The sequence below is a fragment of the Schistocerca nitens genome, chromosome 8 (assembly GCF_023898315.1).
Source record: "Schistocerca nitens isolate TAMUIC-IGC-003100 chromosome 8, iqSchNite1.1, whole genome shotgun sequence".
In the NCBI taxonomy this organism is placed as follows: Eukaryota; Metazoa; Arthropoda; class Insecta; order Orthoptera; family Acrididae; genus Schistocerca; species Schistocerca nitens.
Genome location: NC_064621.1, coordinates 551,149,084 through 551,168,230, shown reverse-complemented (window position 1 = coordinate 551,168,230; position 19,147 = coordinate 551,149,084).

The window sequence follows — 19,147 nt, the reverse complement described above, 5'->3', positions numbered from 1 at the left end:
ATGGACTCTAGGTTATCTAATTACGTACATTAAAAAAGAAGTCTCCATCTCTCTTAGAAAGAATATAAAACGTTCAAGAAAACGTTAGCATCTGTCAGTTTTAAGTAGTTTTAATATGGTGAAATAGAGGAAATGAAATAAATTCGAGTACACAAATAGATGTATAAGGCCCAATATCGCAAAGGTTCTCCATGGACCGCCCACATTTATAACGGACTAAACTTAAATACAGACAAAAAGAAAACTCCTGTGTTATTCTTCGTGGGGGAAAGGCTGTACTGTTGATGTAACTGGGGTTATTCTTTGTTCTGCTTCATACCTTGTTTAATGTGCAAGCAGACGTTGTGCGACTTAAGGCTTTGTTCTGTGTTTGCTGTTTCAATGGCGATTAAGAGGTAAATTTGTTCACCATTTCTGGTAGGTATATTGTGTTGCAGCCTACGGGCAACACTCGGAATTCATACATAAACTGTCGAACGAATGCCAAAAGCAATTACCTACATGTCATCGTGCCATATTCCCCTATACTTGTCTTGTATGTCAGCCGCTCTGTGTCGTCAGTAACACGCTACTGGGGAGAGGGGGAGGGGGGGGGAGAGGGGAGAAGTTTATTTACACAAAGAGAAAAACCTGAGAGTATACATTTTTAATATTTGGCGCCGTTGGTACTGTCTTCCCCTGGCTTCACTGTTTACAGAAAGACGAAGAAAACAAAACGCAACCCATATGCATCCCTTGTGTAGCGTACAACTTCGTACATAATAGTAAGGACAGGTGGGCTACAGAGTGGTCGTCCTAGGGAAGCTAAACAGGAGCAGAAATGATTGGTGAACAAGATAGCACAACAAATAAAAGATTTAATTAACTTGTCTTTCTCCAAGCTAACGAAGACTGATTACAAGTAATGGAGCAAGGATTAGAGTCTAGTTCGTACAATGTGAACTAGGATGAGACTCGCGGTAGTAAGTACGGAAGATGGTGTCGTAGTGATAAGACTCCAAGTGCAAATGGGCTAAGAAGCTGCCACCAGCCGTCCCATATTGCGGCAGCAGAGGGTGTTTGTAGCTCAGAGCCACTGGAGGTGTGTCCTAGTTGGCGCCCACCCACGCGACTGCAGTCGACATCTAACAGAAACTTGCAATTTCGTTGGCGACAACGCCTGTGGGGTGGTATCAATACATGGTGCCGCACTTGTTCCCAAATGTCCACACAAACTTTGACTTCCTGCTCCTTTGTCTACCTATGCACTGTTTCCCCCTTCACAGACAAATCGCTCAAAGATATTGTTGGTATTTTTTGACTCTACGGGGATGGGAGGTTTGAAGGACGCTTGCAAGAGGACGAAGGGTTAGGGAGTGCCTGGCAGTGATAAGTAAAGAAAATGCTAATTTCCTGATATTACTCTTATGATGCAGTGTCCAGAAACATCATTTGTACATATGCATTGAATCGTGTTTACACATACCGAAGCATCCAGAAATGTGTGGCTGATGGGACGTAACCATCCTGCCACAGTGAACAAATGAAACGCCTGAATGTACTGAGGTCCGCCTCCATAGCTGAGTGGTCAGTGTAGATGGCTGCCATTTGGAGGACCTGGGTTCAACTCTCGGTGCTGTCAAGGATTTTTCTATGGTGGGAGGCCTAGGATAAGGGTGCACCCAGTCTCCTCACGTCATTCGAGGAATTACTTGACCAAGTAGTAGCGGCTCCATCTACATCTACATCCATCTACATCCATACTCCGCAAACCACCTGACGGTGTGTGGCGGAGGGTACCTTGAGTACCTGTATCGGTTCTCCCACGGTCCGGAAAGTCTGGGAAACGGCCGGGAGACCAGTGTACTGACCACATGCCCCTCCGAATGATGCCGCAAGGCATAGGATGACGCGGCGGCAGGTAGACTTCGCTTGGGCCTTCAAGGCCTGGCGAGGAACTCGTATGATGAATTGATGAACTCTTCTTTTGGTACGATGTTCAAACTGGTGGTCAACTTCAGTACACTACTCATAATCCAGTAATACCGTGATCAAAAATAGTAAGAAATCAAAACTGCGACTAGTAATCACGCACTGTAAAACAGAATAACCTTAAATTATGAAATATTACAACAGAATGGGAGAGTACAGTACCAGGAGCAGATGACCTCTTGATACCAACCGACCGCCGGCTCCTCCTCTGCCAATGGCGCCATTCTGGTGCATGGAGAGGCGTAGGGTCAGCACACCGCTCTCCCGACCGTAGTCGGTTTTATGTACCTTGGAGCCGCTACGTCACACTCAACGGTCTCCTCAGTTGGCATTACGAGGTTGAGTGCACTCCAGTCCAGATCTCACACCAAGTAAAAATCACTGGCGCTACCGGGAATTGAAGCCGAGCCTCTACAGGGCAGTCAGATTCTCTGACCGCGCAGCTATGGAAGCCAAAACAGCAATACAATGCTAATACCAAATATTTTACGCATTAGTTGTTAACGATCACAAAGAAAGTGCCCATAAAGTAGTCATAAGGAGCTGTGCAATAGAAAGTTCCTTAATTCACTCTTATACTATACGAGGGCTGTCCAGAAAGTAAGTTACGATCGGTCACGAAATGGAAACGACTATGAAAATCCGATAAAGCTTTGCAAAGATGTATTGGGCAGTGTCTCTAGTATGACTCTAGGTAGAATTATGTCGCTCTTTTCATTCCTGAGTTCTTAGTGAGCGCGTAAAGATATTATAGAAAATAGTGTCTCCCGCCAAGTACGAGGGCCTGGTGAGAATTTTCTCCTGAAGCTATGCAACCAACATTACATAACTGTCGTGCGGTTTCTTCTTCAAGACAATTCTCAGCCTCAGTCTGCAGGGGCAATGAAGATATTCCTGCATCGTTTCAATTGGAAATGTTTGGTTTCCCACAATACAGCCAGTAATTGTCTCCCACTGAGTTTCATCTCTGCTCAAACGAACCGCTGGCTATGAAGACAACATTTACAGACAACGAGCTTTAGGCCAGCGTAGAGAATTGGCGGAAAGCACTGGCGGCTGCCTTCTATGATGAGGGTATTGGAAAGTTTGTATAACGCTACGACGAATGTCTGAGTCAGAACGGCGACTACGTAGAGAAGTAGCTGAATGGTGTAGCTAACTGTTACAAATGAAACATTTTTGATTTTCACTGTGATTTTCATTTCGCGATCAATCGTAACTTACTTTCTGGACAGCCCTCGTATTACATACGAGACACTTGAAACGCTCTATTCCGTACTACTACAAAATCTCTGAAACTTTGCAGAGAGTGTTTTAACATTATAGCGTCTCAGTTGAAAGCATACAAGTCTTTAAAATTTGCACATTAAATGTACCTGTCCCGTTCTCATAATTTCAGGCAAACTGTAAGCGAAAGAACACACAATGTCGCAGCTTTTCGTCACCAGTAATTCTGAGCTAAATTCTCACTTTACTTTATTTAAAAAGTAAAATATCATTAAATGTTTCATTCGAGGGACGCAGTTAAGTCGAAGGACGTTAAAGGGAAGCATTAGTTAAGAAGCAGTGTTTCAGTGTTGCAGCGTACCCCTAATGTTATTCAGCTTGTTCAGTAGGAAAGCGGTGAAGGTAACCAAGGAGAAATTTGGGAAACGGATTAAAGTAAAGACACAAAACTATATGGTTACCGATGATACTGTAATTGTCATGGATGGCACTAGGCTTCGAAGATCAGTTGAACTGAATGGATGGTGTCTTATAGAGAGGTGAAGCAGTGGTGGCATTACATCATGCGATTCATACACACTAAAAGTAGTAGATAGTAAGTAAGGAAAAAGTAAGGAGTGTAAGAGTGTGTGAAGTGCTGGCTGACAATATCAAAGAAAAGACCGGTTTCTTAAAAAAAGTTCATTCGAATACAAATGTAAATGCTATAAAGTGTTTACTGAGAATACCAGTTTGGTACGAAGTGTTATACGGAAGTGTACACGGACTATGAACCGTATAGACAACAAGAGAAAAGACTCATTTGAAATATGGTGCTCTAGAAGAATTAGATAATTATTGAAGGTAATATGGGCACTCGCAAAATGAATCGAGAGGTTCTGAACAGAATAATGAAGTCTATCGCTTTATGTATTACAATATAAGGGATACTAAATAGGGTAGACACTTTGGCCGTAAAGTTACAAGTGACCCGACGCCATCAAAGCAAGACAAAGCATTAATGCAAGGCGTAAGTTTAAAGCGAGTTACATTAGTATAACTAAATATGTCGGGAGCAGATTCTTTGCCGAAAATATCTAAACACATGACTATATACAATACAGGGTCTAAAGAGATATATTTCAGGAAGATGTTTTTATCCTGCTGTTCAGTCCAATAGCTCTCCGCGCTAGTTTACCCTGAGCAAGCCTCTTCATCTTCGAGTAACTATTGCAACCTACACCTTGTACCTGAACTTTAATTCCCCTTCCAGACTGATCCTGCGTTTTTTTTTTCACTGCTTGTTTACTGAACAGATTGAATAACGTAAGGGATGGGCTGCAGCCCTTTCTCACACCCTTCTCAACCACTGCTTGGCTTTCATGTCCTTTGACTCTTATAACTGCACTCTGTCTACTGTAAAAATTATAGATAACATTTTGGTCCTTGGATTTTATTGCTGGTAACTTCAGAACTCCCACAGTGTATTCTAGTAAATATTGTCAAAAGATGTTTCTAAATCTACAAACGCAATAACTGTAGGTCTTTCTTTCCTTAGCCAGAATAGACAATTCGTAGTGTCCATATTATTTGCCGTAATTCTGTTTTTCTTCAGAACATAATTTGATGTGCCATCAAGATCAGCTTCGTCTGTCGCATTAGTCTATAAATAAATCGTGTTTACATTTTGCAGCCGTTACTTGCTGAACTGATAGTCCGGTAACGCTCACATTTTTTAGCACGGAGCCAGGTGAGAGCTTGAAATGGGTTATTCAGTGGAGTTTTTGACTCCTTTTATCATAAAGCAACAAAAGTTGATGTACGAGGAAACTACCACAAGACGTGTTATCATAGAACACGGTGATAATGAGATGGCACATTTACATTCATTAAAAACTGATTTGTGCCTTGAAATTGCTTATAAATTTGTATATGTGGAATTTAAGGAGATTTAAACTTCGTGTTACGAAGAACTGTGCTAAAATTAATAAAAAATGTCGCCTTTGTAGTGAGCATGAAGTCCCACCGTTAAGGCAGAAATCACGTTTGTAAAACGAAAGCAACTACATGTTTGCTTGGGAGTTAGGCAGCCAGCTTTACTGCCGTGACTGTTGTGTAGCCTAACCTACCAGCTAATGTCCGTGTCCTTAACCAACAGCCTTACAATACCAAGGAATTATTTTTCGTTGGGTTCCATTGCTGTTTTACCAAATGCTGACGAGGTTTTTATAGCAGACAGGTCCTCCGTACATGTCGCGTGCGGATTACTAAAAATGAACTGACGAACATACATCTTACGAAGGCTAAAATGATGTGTGAAGCTTTGCCTACATTTCATTTATGGGTGGATCAAACATCGATGACGTGTTGTTGCCATTCAAACTCATTGTATTCTCTCTTTTCTATCGTTCATTGTCGCACGCAATCCGCCGTTTTCATGAATTTGCAAATTTATTTCATTTTACCTTTGTCGTCTCACCCATTTAAATGTGGACAAACGAAAAATTAATATGAGAAACATGACGAGTTTGTTGTCTACTCTACACTGTCACTTTTTCATAGAAGATGAATTGCCTGCATGAGTGAAAATGCGAAGCAGACTGTTGGCGTGTCAAATGTCCAGAGCAAAGAGTGGCACACATTACCTCTGAACTAATTTACGAGACAGATACGGTATTTACGTGGACTGCCCCACTTTCAGGAAGTCATCTACTCGCTTTCTTGACGAAAATGTGATTTATGCACTAATGGCGAGAATTAAGACACACTACGAAAGCGAATATGTTTCATTAGTTTTCGCTCGACGCTTTCTGACGCAACGTGTAAAAATGAACTTGTTTAGGCCATGAAAGGCTCCAGTGTCTGTAACGAAGCCGTGTGTGGGAAAAAGTCTTCTGAACAGCTACCTTTTCGCAACTTTTTCTTGCTTTACGCAAGCGGGCCGGTAAGTCTTCAAATCACGACCCGTTATGGTGCATAGCTTCCTCAATAATTACATGACACTCTACAGTGTGCCTACGATTCCATATTTTTGTGACAAGGAATTATCTTACGACGAGACGGCATAAACTACTGAAGTAGTCTTCATAGACTATGATGTAAATGTATGACAATAGAACAAGTATTGGAACAAAAGGACTAATATAAAGCGGTTTAAAGCTCAAATTCATATTTATACTATACATCAGCTTAAAGTTCAAATCCACATTATAGCATTTTTAGAATTAGAAAATGTTTGAAAATGTTGACTGGAATACGATCTTTGGAGTTGTAGAGTTATAAGGGGTAAAGTAAAAGGAGCAAGGCGTTCCCTACAGCTTGTACAAAAGACGTATTGCAGATGTAAGAGTCCAAGTATGCGTAACAGAGGCTGTAATATAGAAAAGAGTGAGACACTGTTGTAGCCTAATCCCTAGGTTATTCAGTCTGTCTGTAGACCACATGATGAAAAAGATTAAGGAGAAATTTTGCGATGGAACTGAAGTATTGGAGCAAATATGGATATTATAAGGTTTATCGTTGACATCGTAGTTTCATAAGATACGCAAAGGACGTGGAGTATCAGCTGAAAACTTTTTATTCATTGTGTTAATTCAGTTTTAGGTTACACAAATGGTATCATAACCAGGATCGACTACTTCATCAGGTGATCTGTTTAAAAAAGAAGTAAAGTGTGATAGTAAAATATTAGGAAAAAAATTGCAAAATGAGGCTGAGTTGTGTAGACATGTATACTAACTTGAACACGTCACTCAGTAATTCGTCAAAGTGCTACCAAAAAGTCCAAGAGAGGTGATTACAATGTAAACGTATTTGCGTTCTTATTGTTGGATTGGTTCAAATGGCTCTGAACACTATGGGACATCTGAGGTCATCAGTCCCCTAGAAACTACTGAAGCCTAACTAACCTAAGGACATGACACACATCGATGCCCGAGGCAGGATTGGAACCTGCGACCGTGGTGGTCACGCGGTTCCAGACTGTAGCGCCTGGAACCGCTCTGCCACCCCGGCCGGCTATTGTTGGAAATGAGTACTATTACTGACCACATGTTGCGCTAAAAAGTTGGTCCCTTTTAAATTGAAAATAAAGAAATTATAATGAAATGAACACCCTTAGCTGCTTACAGGCGTTGACATACGTCAACGGGGACTGATGAAAATGTGTGCCCCGACCGGGACTCGAACCCGGGATCTCCTGCTTACATGGCAGACGCTCTATCCATCTGAGCCACCGAGGACACAGAGGCTAGCGCGACTGCAAGGATTTATCTCTGGCACGCCTCCCGCGAAACCCACGTTCTCAACGTATTGTCCCGCATTACATTCGTAGTGTCCCCTCCCATTATACTCATTACTCGGGGCGCGTTGCCGATTCCCGTAAGAGTTCGGGCACTGTTGGTGCATTCGCACAGAAGAAGAAGATGGTCAAGTGGGCGGTGAGCCTTAACTATATATTTACTCGGATGGTATCTGCTCTTTCGGACATGTGCGGGACTATACGTTGAGAACGTGGGTTTCGCGGGGGGCGTGCCAGAGATAAATCCTTGCAGTCGCACTGTCCTCTGTGTCCTCGGTGGCTCAGATGGATAGAGCGTCTGCCATGTAAGCAGGAGATCCCGGTCGGGGCACACATTTTCATCTGTCCCCGTTCACGTATGTCAACGCCTGTAAGAAGCTAACGGTGTTCATTTCATTGTAATTTCATTCTAACGAGATGCTTGGTCACCGATGGTATTTGTCGGCCATGTCCGAAAGAACAGATACCATCATAGTGAAAATAAAGAAGATCCACAATATGAACTTACTGAGAGATATGCTTATCTCGAAGTCGAAACTAGTAAAAAAAATAACTAACTACTAGTGCAGGTAAGCTAAATAAAAGCACGTTACATACAAGGAGCGGGTTAGATAATTCCCGCCAACAGACGTGATCTAAAAAAAAAAAAAAATGGGCCGTGCGACCGCCGTATCATCTTCAGCCACAGGGGACATTCTACACTCCTGGAAATGGAAAGAAGAACACATTGACACCGGTGTGTCAGACCCACCATACTTGCTCCGGACACTGCGAGAGGGCTGTACAAGCAATGATCACACGCACGGCACAGCGGACACACCAGGAACCGCGGTGTTGGCCGTAGAAAGGCGCTAGCTGCGCAGCATTTGTGCACCGCCGCCGTCAGTGTCAGCCAGTTTGCCGTGGCATACGGAACTCCATCGCAGTCTTTAACACTGGTAGCATGCCGCGACAGCGTGGACGTGAACCGTATGTGCAGTTGACGGACTTCGAGCGAGGGCGTATAGTGGGCATGCGGGAGGCCGGGTGGACGTACCGCCGAATTGCTCAACACGTGGGGCGTGAGGTCTCCACAGTACATCGATGTTGTCGCCAGTGGTCGGCGGAAGGTGCACGTGCCCGTCGACCTGGGACCGGACCGCAGCGACGCACGGATGCACGCCAAGACCGTAGGATCCTACGCAGTGCCGTACGGGACCGCACCGCCACTTCCCAGCAAATTAGGGACACTGTTGCTCCTGGGGTATCGGCGAGGACCATTCGCAACCGTCTCCATGAAGCTGGGCTACGGTCCCGCACACCGTTAGGCCGTCTTCCGCTCACGCCCCAACATCGTGCGGCCCGCCTCCAGTGGTGTCGCGATAGGCGTGAATGGAGGGACGAATGGAGACGTGTCGTCTTCAGCGATGAGAGTCGCTTCTGCCTTGGTGCCAATGATGGTCGTATGCGTGTTTGGCGCCGTGCAGGTGAGCGCCACAATCAGGACTGCATACGACCGAGGCACACAGGGCCAACACCCGGCATCGTGGTGTGGGGAGCGATCTCCTACACTGGCCGTACACCACTGGTGATCGTCGAGGGGACACTGAATAGTGCACGGTGCATCCAAACCGTCATCGAACCCATCGTTCTACCATTCCTAGACCGGCAAGGGAACTTGCTGTTCCAACAGGACAATGCACGTCCGCATGTATCCCGTGCCACCCAACGTGCTCTAGAAGGTGTAAGTCAACTACCCTGGCCAGCAAGATCTCCGGATCTGTCCCCCATTGAGCATGTTTGGTACTGGATGAAGCGTCGTCTCACGCGGTCTGCACGTCCAGCACGAACGCTGGTCCAACTGAGGCGCCAGGTGGAAATGGCATGGCAAGCCGTTCCACAGGACTACATCCAGCATCTCTACGATCGTCTCCATGGGAGAATAGCAGCCTGCATTGCTGCGAAAGGTGGATATACACTGTACTAGTGCCGACATTGTGCATGCTCTGTTGCCTGTGTCTATGTGCCTGTGGTTCTGTCAGTGTGATCATGTGATGTATCTGACCCCAGGAATGTGTCAATAAAGTTTCCCCTTCCTGGGACAATGAATTCACGGTGTTCTTATTTCAATTTCCAGGAGTGTATATGGAGGCGCATGTGATCAGCATACCGCTCTCCCGGCCGTTGTAAGTTCTCATGACCGTAGCCGCTACTTACCAATCAAGTAGCTCCTCAAGTGGCCTGACAAGGGCTCAGTGCATCCCGCTTGCTGACAGGGCTCGGTGGATCGGACGATCACCCATCCGAGTGCTAGCCAAGCCCGACTGCCCGTAACTGCGGTGATCTGATGGAACCGATGTTCTCACTGTGGCAATGCCGTTGGTACATACGCAATCTGAAAGAAGTAAATTTGTCGCTGTCCGTCCTAGATGTACACCAAAAAGCAGGTATGAAACAACTGATAAATCAAAGTACCCTTAGACAAGTGCGAGCCGGCAGAAAAATCGAATAGTAACTTGATTTAACTGTGTTTCTCCAAAACTGTACGCATAGTCCCTGGCAATGAGGGATGTTTTGAAAGCAGTTATAAGATGAACATTATTAAAAATGAAACTCGTGTGACAGCGAGGTGAACAAAGTCAGGTGGAAGAAACTGTATTAGAGTAGGAAACGAGACGCTACCAGTATTTCGGCAGCAAAATAATTGACGAAGTCAGAACTAAAGAGGATATAACGCAGACTAACAAAAAATCGGAAATGTAGAAATATGTTAATAAAAAAAATTAACTCACTTGTTTAGCGTGTAGCTTTTACTGAAAGTGAAATTCCCACGAGAAACAATACGGACGGATAGAGAATAGGAGCTCTTCAACTGCGGTGCTGAAAAACATTGCTAAAGATTGCATAGGTAGATCGGATAGCTGATAAACAGAGACTGAATAGAATAGGTGAAAGCATATTACACAATTTCATCCTATCCAGAGAATATACCAGCAGTGGTACGCAGTAGTTCAAGTAATGAGAACGTTGACTGAGCCATTCCAAACATCGAAAGACAGGACTGCAGTATGTCGCCGACCCTCTTTAAAATATACGTATAGTATATACTAGTATTGTAGAATCAATCGTGCGAAGGTATGGGTAATTCCTTTGCAGCATGTACAAATCTACTCATTATTAATTTTCGATGATCACGTATTGAGAGAACAAAGTACGGAGTACGTCAAGTTTATGAGAAAGAAGTTAATGGAAGAATTTTCGAAGAGGTGGGCATAGGATAAATATGAGCAAAACCGAATATCTAGGCGGGAGGGGTAGCTGTGCAGTCCGAGGCGTCTTGTCACGGTTCGCCGGCTCCCCCCGTCAGAGGTTCGAGTCCTCCCTCGGTCATGTGTGTGTGTGTGTGTGTTGTCCTTAGTGTAAATTAGTTTAAGTTAGATTAAGTAGTGCGTAAGCGTAGGGACCGATGACCTCAGCAGTTTGGTCCCACAGTCCCTACCACAAATTTCTATTTTACGAATTTCTAGTAGCGGGAGATGGGACGAATACATGAGGGCGTGCTGAAAAGTAATGCCTGCGAATTTTTTACGTGAAAACTCTTAAAGTTGTTTAAATAAAACAAAGTTAGCAATATTCTGCATCTTTGTTCTTCATATCTACGTATTCATTTCCCAACATAGTCACCCTGGTGCCGAAGATATTTCTCCAAATAACTGACCAGTTTGTGGATACCGTCATTTTAGAAAGTTTGTCCCTATTGACGGAGCTACAACCTCACCTTTGGTTGTATAGTTTCATCAGTATCAAAGTGAAGTCCTCGAAGGTATTCTTTAGGTTTTGGAAACAGATGACGTCGGGACTGTAAGGACGATGCCCAAAGACAATGAAACCAAGACGTCGGATTGTTGCAGATGCCGCAGCGCTTGTGTGTGGTCTGGCATTGTCATGCCGAAGTAGATGGTGCTCCACGTGTGGGCGAATTGGAAGCTCGATTGCTGCACGCTGTTTCTCACGCACCGACATAGTTACGTAACACACCGCCATGTTACACCCTACAATTCGGAGCCCTCTAGCGACAGAGGGCTGCAAAGAAATAAACGTAAAGAATAAAGAAGTAGAATATTAATAACGTTTGTTTTATTTAAAAACCTTTAAGAGTTTCCACGTAAAACATTCGGAGGACTACTTTTCATTACGCATTCGTAGTACTGTCACAAGGAAACATTAGAGCAACAAACCAGTTTAAGGACTTAGGATGGATTATACACATCTCGAGAAGTTGTGACATAGCTGTAGAGGGCAGATCCAGCAGGCAGTGGGAGAAATTAAGATGGGGTTATGTAGACCAGAGCAATATAAAAATTAACAAAGGATCCTGCAAACAGTAGTTGAAAGTATATTACCATATGGTGGAGAACGATAGAACCTGGGTAAGCATCAGAGCACACGCAGTAGAGATGGATGGGTTAGGGAGGGCAATCAGGATATCCAGAGAGTGGAGAGTAGAAGAAATGTGGATATTAGGGAGATAATGAATACCGAACAACCAATGTGGGAAGAACTGATGAAAGAGCTCTTCAATAATATGGATATGTGTTGCGAATGGAACGAGGACGATGACGAAAAGCGATCCTGCAGTGGTAGCCGCCGGGAAGGAGGAAGTGCGGAGACCCCAGAATAATGTGGAGACTGGGAATAATTGGAATGATGAGAGATAGGAGTCTCCAAGAGGAAGAGTGTGATGATCGTTAAGGCTGGCGAATGCGATTAAAAAGAAAGCCGCTGAAGAGTGGAGAAACCCTTAAAATTAAAGCGGAGTAAGACTAAAAGAAGAAATAAGTTGACACGACACAATCTGGCTCATCAAGGGCTTGTCGTTCTGTAATGGAGGAAAGTGTAGCGGTTAAAATATATGGAGGGAGACGAAGGCTAGTCCACAGGAAGGTAGGTACAAACGAAGAGACTTGCGCACTGTACACCAGCACGGAGAGCAGCATCAAATTTGTGTTCGCACTGAAGGGCACAACAAGGTCAAAAAATGGCTCTGAGCACTATGGGACTTAACTTCTGAGGTCATCAGTCCCCTAGACTTAGAACTACTTAAACCTAACTACCCTAAGGACATCACACACAACAAGGTCAGGACGGTCTATTGTTTGTACAGGTGAGTCTGGATCCTCATGTACTGTCCCACTCCTTCTGTTAGCACCTGCGCAGTGTACTGAACCTGACAGCACTCTGCGCTGTGTTTACATCTGGAGGATCAACAGGTGAGCCCGGAAGGCGGCTGCAGAGGGTAGCAGCGCGGCCTGTAAGCGACGCTGAGCCGCCAGCACAATGGCGGCCTTTGTCTCCGTGTGGCCGGACATCGATCTCGCGTGCCACACAATGCCACAGCCGCAGGCCCGTGTCATCGTGGGGGCGATCGGTACAGCCGATACTCCAGCCAACACGTGTGGCACGTTATCTCGCCTCGGAGCTCTCTTTTGTTTTATTCTAATTGCTTGGTGCCTTACAGCTTACATATGTTTATCCAAAATCACATACTCTCACTGTTCGTTCCTGTAAAAACTTTATTTGCCCCAACTACACTTGTGCCCAAAATTAAAGCAAGGAACCACTTCCCCCCTCCCCCCACCCTCCCCGCGTCTAGTTCACAATGTAATCACGTTGTAGTTGTTGTGGTCTTCAGTCCACAGACTGGTTTGATGCAGCTCTCCATGCTACTCTATCCTGAGTAAGCTTCTTCATCTCCCAGTACCTATTGCAACCTACATCTTTCGGAATCTGTTTAGTGTACTCAGCCGGCCGAAGTGGCCGTGCGGTTAAAGGCGCTGCAGTCTGGAACCGCAAGACCGCTACGGTCGCAGGTTCGAATCCTGCCTCGGGCATGGATGTTTGTGATGTCCTTAGGTTAGTTAGGTTTAACTAGTTCTAAGTTCTAGGGGACTAATGACCTCAGCAGTTGAGTCCCATAGTGCTCAGAGCCATTTGAACCATTTTTTTTGTTTGGTGTACTCATCTCTTGGTCTCCCTCTACGGTTTTTATCCTCCACGCTGCCCTCCAATACTAAATTGGTGATCCCTTGATGCCTAAGAATATGCCCTACCAACCGATCCCTTCTTCTAGTCAAGTTCTGCCACAAATTTCTCTTCTCTCCAGTTCTATTCAATACCTCCTCATTAGTTATGTGATCTACCCATCTAATCTTCAGCATTCTTCTGTAGCACCACATTTCGGAAGCTTCTATTCTCTTCTTCTCCAAACTATTTATCGTCCACGTTTCACTTTCATACATGGCTACACTCCATACAAATACTTTCAGAAACGACTTCCTGACACTTAAATCTACACTCGATGTTAACAAATTTCTCTTCTTCAGAAACGCATTCCTTGCCATTGACAGTCTACATTTTATATCCTCTCTACTTCGACCATCATCAGTTATTTTGCTCCCAAAATAGCAAAACCCATTTAAGCCTCTCATTTCCTAATCTAATTCCCGCAGCATCACCCGATTTAATTCGTTATCCTCGTTTTGCTTCTGTTGATGTTCATCTTATATCCTCCTTTCAAGACACTGTCCATTCCGTTCAGATGCTCTTTCAGGTCCTTGGCTGTCTCTGACAGAATTACAAAGTCATCGGCGAACCTCAAAGTTTTTATTTCTTCTCCATGGATTTTAATTCCTACTCCGAATTTTTCTTTTGTTTCCTTTACTGCTTGCTCAATATACGGATTGAATAACATCGGGGATAGGCCACAACCCTATCTCACTCCCTTCCCAACCACTACTTCTCTTTCATGCCCCTCGACTCTTATAACTGCCATCTGGTTTCTGTACAAATTGTAAATAGCCTTTCGCTCCCTGTATTTTACCCCTGCCACCTTTAGAATTTGAAAGAGAGTATTCCAGTCAACATTGTCAAAAGCTTTCTCTAAGTCTACAAATGCTAGAAACGTAGGTTTGCCTTTCATTAATCTATTTTCTAACATAAGTCGCAGGGTCAGTATTGCCTCACGTGTTCCAAAATTTCTAGGGAATCTAAACTAATCTTCCCCGAGGTCGGCTTCTACCAGTTTTTCCATTCATCTGTAAAGAATTCGTGTTAGCATTTTGTAGCCGTGGCTTATTAAACTGATAGTTCAGTAATTTTCACATCTGTCAACACCTGCTTTTTTGGGATTGGAATTATTATATTCTTCCTCAAGTCTGAGGGTATTTCGCCTGTCTCATACATCTTGCTCACTAGATGGTAGAGTTTTGTTAGGATGGCTCTCCAAAGGCTGTCATTAGTTCTAATGGGATGTTGTCTACTCCTGGGGCCTTGTTTCGACTCAGGTCTTCCACTGCTCTGTCAAACTCTTCACGCAGTACCGTACCTCCTATTTCATCTTCATCTACATTCTCTTACATGTATATAATATTGTCCTCAAGAACATCGCCCTTGTATAGACCCTCTATATACTCCCTCCACCTTTCTGCTTTCCCTTCTTTGCTTATTACTGGATTTCCATCTGAGCGCTTGATATTCATGCAAGTCGTTCTCTTTTCTCCAAAGATCTCTTTAATTTTTCTGTAGGCAGTATCCATCTTACCCCTAGTGATATGTGCCTCTACATCCTTACATTTGTCCTCTAGCCATTCCTGCTTAGCCATTTTGCACTTCCTGTCGATCTTATTTTTGAGACGTTTGTACTCTTTTTTGCCTGCTTCATTTACTGCATTTTTGTATTTTCTCCTTTCATCAATTTTAATTCAATATCTCTTCTGTTACCCCAGGATTTCTATTAGCCCTCGTCTTTTTACCTACTTGATTCTCTGCGACCTTCACTATTTCGTCTCTCAAAGCTACCCATTCTTCTTCTACTGTATTTCTTTCCCCATTCTTGTCAATCGTTCCCCAATGCTCTCCCTGAAGCTCTCTGCAACCTCTGGTTCTTTCAGTTTATCCAGGTCCCATCTCCTCAATTTACCACCTTTTTGCAGTTTTTCAGTTTTCATCTACAGTTCATAACCAATAGATTGTGGTCAGAGTCCACATCTGCACCTGGAAATGTCTTACAGTTTAAAACCTGGTTCCTGAATATCTGTCTTACCATTATATAATCTATCTCATACCTTCCATTATCTCCAGGCTTCTTCCATGTATACAACCTTCTTTCATGTAATCATATGGACTGTCAACAGATGTCCGGACGATCGTGTTCCGCACGGAAGATGGTATTCAGGTCAACCGACAACAACGTCAACGATGACGGCAGCTATCAAACGGGGTAGTGTTTGCCAGGTAGTCCCACATCCACAGTCGCTGCGTACACAGTTAAAGACGGTGCAATACGGCAGAGAGAAGACGGCTACCAGACTCTCTGCTGTAGGAAGCCACAGGAAGAATGGAAGCAGGACAATGGCAAACTGGTGTGGTCTGAGGACATAATGTGTATCAATCTGATGTTTCTCAGATGTGGCGACGTTTGTAAAGAGCGAAACTGTATCCTGAAGACCAGGCCAGGGCCGACAAAGAGTGACATCAGAAAGACAGAGGACCGTTATTTGGCTGTAAGGGACCGTAGGTACTTCCTTAGAATTGCAAGGCGACTGGCGTCTGACCTGGCAGCATCCATTGGACGTCTGCAGAAGGCTTCGCCAGAGTGGCCTTTATTGCCGGACACCTGCTGTATGTGTACCTCTGACGCGTTTTCGCAGTAGGGAACATCTAGAGTGGAGTCGTCAACATGCCACCTAGACGGTCGAACATTCGGTCAATGTTCTTTTCACAGATGAGTCCTGAATTGTTCTGGAGTAGGATTCTTGACGGATTGGCATCTGGTGGGAACGTGGAACACGATTTCGGAACCCAAACATTGTGTAAAGATACCCATATGAAGGAGGATCCATAACGGTGTGGGCAAGGATTATGTTGACCTCTCGATCATCTCTTCATGAAATTGTACCAGTCAATCGGCAAGGTTTTACCGCTGTCAGTTATCACCTCATATGCAGTGGTTAATTGGTCCCAGACTTCGTATTGATTGACGATAATGCTCGACTACTTAGAGCACCGGTAGCTGATGTTTTTTGGAAACAGGAGGTACTGCACGTGTGACGAGGACTACTCGCTCTCCTGATTTGAATCCCATAGAGCATGTCTGCGATGCACTAGGGAGACGGCTTGCAACACGTCAGCAACGACCAACAGCACTTGCGAGCAGTTCCGGTAGAAGAACGGGCGTTATTGCCTCAACATAAGATTGATGACATTATGCATAGCACGCCCCGTCGTCGGTATCCCTATTTTGCTGCCAGAGGTGGTCACAACCCATAATGAGGGCATTAACCTGTAGTCGGAATGTCTGTACAAATCTGTTAATTTGAAGAAAAAAACGAGAAACAGTTTTGTCTACCGCTACGCATGTTGCAGTTGTTAACGTTCCGTATCTAGTATACTGTCACCTGTTTATATATACTATTTTGTGACAAGATAAATAAAACACTGGAAAACTTCCGTTTGTTGCTTTGATTTTGGACACCAGTGTAGTTTCGATTGTTATAAATTATCAGTAAGCAAAAAAATGGTTCAAATGGCTCTGAGCGATATGCGACTTAACTTCTGAGGTCATCAGTCGCCTTAAACCTAACTAACCTAAGGACATCACACACATCCATGCCCGAGGCAGGATTCCAACCTGCGACCGTAGCGGTCGCTCGTTTCCAGACTGTAACGCCTAGAACCGCACGGCCACTCCGGCCGGCTATCAGTAAGCGGAAGAAGTTTTTCCACCACAGTATCCACTCTACTTTACATAACATCAAATGTGTGACGTGAACAACGAAACTTAAAACACCGAGTATACACGGTGTTGAAAGGATCCAATGTACTGCAAATAAGCGCAGACAACTTCTCTTTACGTGTAAAGAGTTGAAATGACTTCACTGCATCTACATACATAATCTGCAAGCCACCACATGGTGCACGGCGAGGGGGTACATCATACCACTATTAGCTCTTTCTGCTCCACTCGCGTTTCCGTAATACTTGCGTGCTGACAGAAACTACCGGTAACAAATCTAGCAGCACGCCCCTGAAATACTCCAATTTCTTTTAATCCTACTTGTTTTGGATCCCAAACACCAGACCAATACTCAAGAATGGATCAAAAATATGTTCTGCAGGTGGTCTCCTTTATAGATGCGCTACACCTTTCTAGAACTTTTCCAATGAACCGAAGATGGCCACTTGCCTTCACTACAGCGGGCCTTGCGTGTTCGTTCCATATCATTTCGCTTTGCATCGTTACGAATAGACATAGAATCATGGTGACAGTGCCAAGCAGCACACAAGTAATACTGTATTCGAACTTTCCACGATTGTTTCTTCTACTCACGTGCTCTCTTCTGAGTTTGTTAGGCTAAGGAATTTGAATTTCATGAGACATTTTTGAGTGGTTAACACACGAAACGCTTATGAATATGTTTGGGGAAACAAAGGAGGAGACCATATGCTTATACAACAGCGTCTACTATACTACGAATGCTAAAAACATACTAAAGCCAAGATCGGGTAAATATTTCTTTATTTAAAACAGCCACTTTAGACAGACTTTGCTGTCATCTTCCTGCCTTAAAAATTTTTTGCTTATGAAACGTGTTCATTTTAAGTTGAACCTCACGTCAAGTTTTCATATGGATTAAAAATAACACATTGTAAAAGGTTTATCATAAGTGAAATATTTAAAAGGGTAAAGCACCTTGTGCAAATGGTCATGTCCGTATATACACCGCTCGCAGACGATTATTACGTCACGAAAACACAGTACACAGTAGCACATGTGTTTACATAAGCTAAACATACAATATTACAACTTGGCTTGAGGTGCAACTTAAAATGAACACGTTTCATAACAAAAATATTTAAGCTCTGATGGCTACAAGTTTGTCGAAACAGGTTGTTTTAAATAAAGAAATATTTATGCGATCTTGGCTATAGAATACTTTTAGCAAATAAAACAGATCGCTCCTTCTGTCTTCTCAAAATGAGAAAATTCAGTACTTCGAATGGAGCTCAACGTTTACAATACAAATAAAACTTTATATTTACTTCCTATTAATTACGTGTGAGCTACTAATGCAATGCATTTACAGTGCAGAAAAGACCACCACATCTGTTGTCGCCACTTCTAAATGTACCGAAGCGACTGAGTTCAACTTCCGACCGAATCGTCCTTCGCGGCTACTTACACCATCTCTGCTGTTGTGGTGACTCCAGAAACTGTTGGTGGCTTTTCCTAAACCGAGAACTGACACTTAAATTCAGATATCAGGAGTTTCGTAGAGTTGGTGGCTCGCAACTTGGTTGCGGGAGTTTTGACCCGTTCGGAGTGTAGGCGTACGTATCTCCCGCGGTGATCGTGCCGACCACAACAAACTTGTGGATCAGTGGTAGTTTGGAAACTATGTACAGCATCATTCATTAGTGCCGCAACCCGAGAGTGAATAAAACAGAACTTATAAGAATTTTTACAAAACGCGATTGCGCAAATGTGCTACGTTGTCTACCACGCCATTACTGTACACTGTTTAAAGGTACGAATATATTCCAGTTTGACAGGTTGCTCAGAAGTTTTAAGATTATTTCTACAAGCGTAAAGGTTATTTTAATGTTTAGTAGGGGTTCAATTCAGTAAATCGA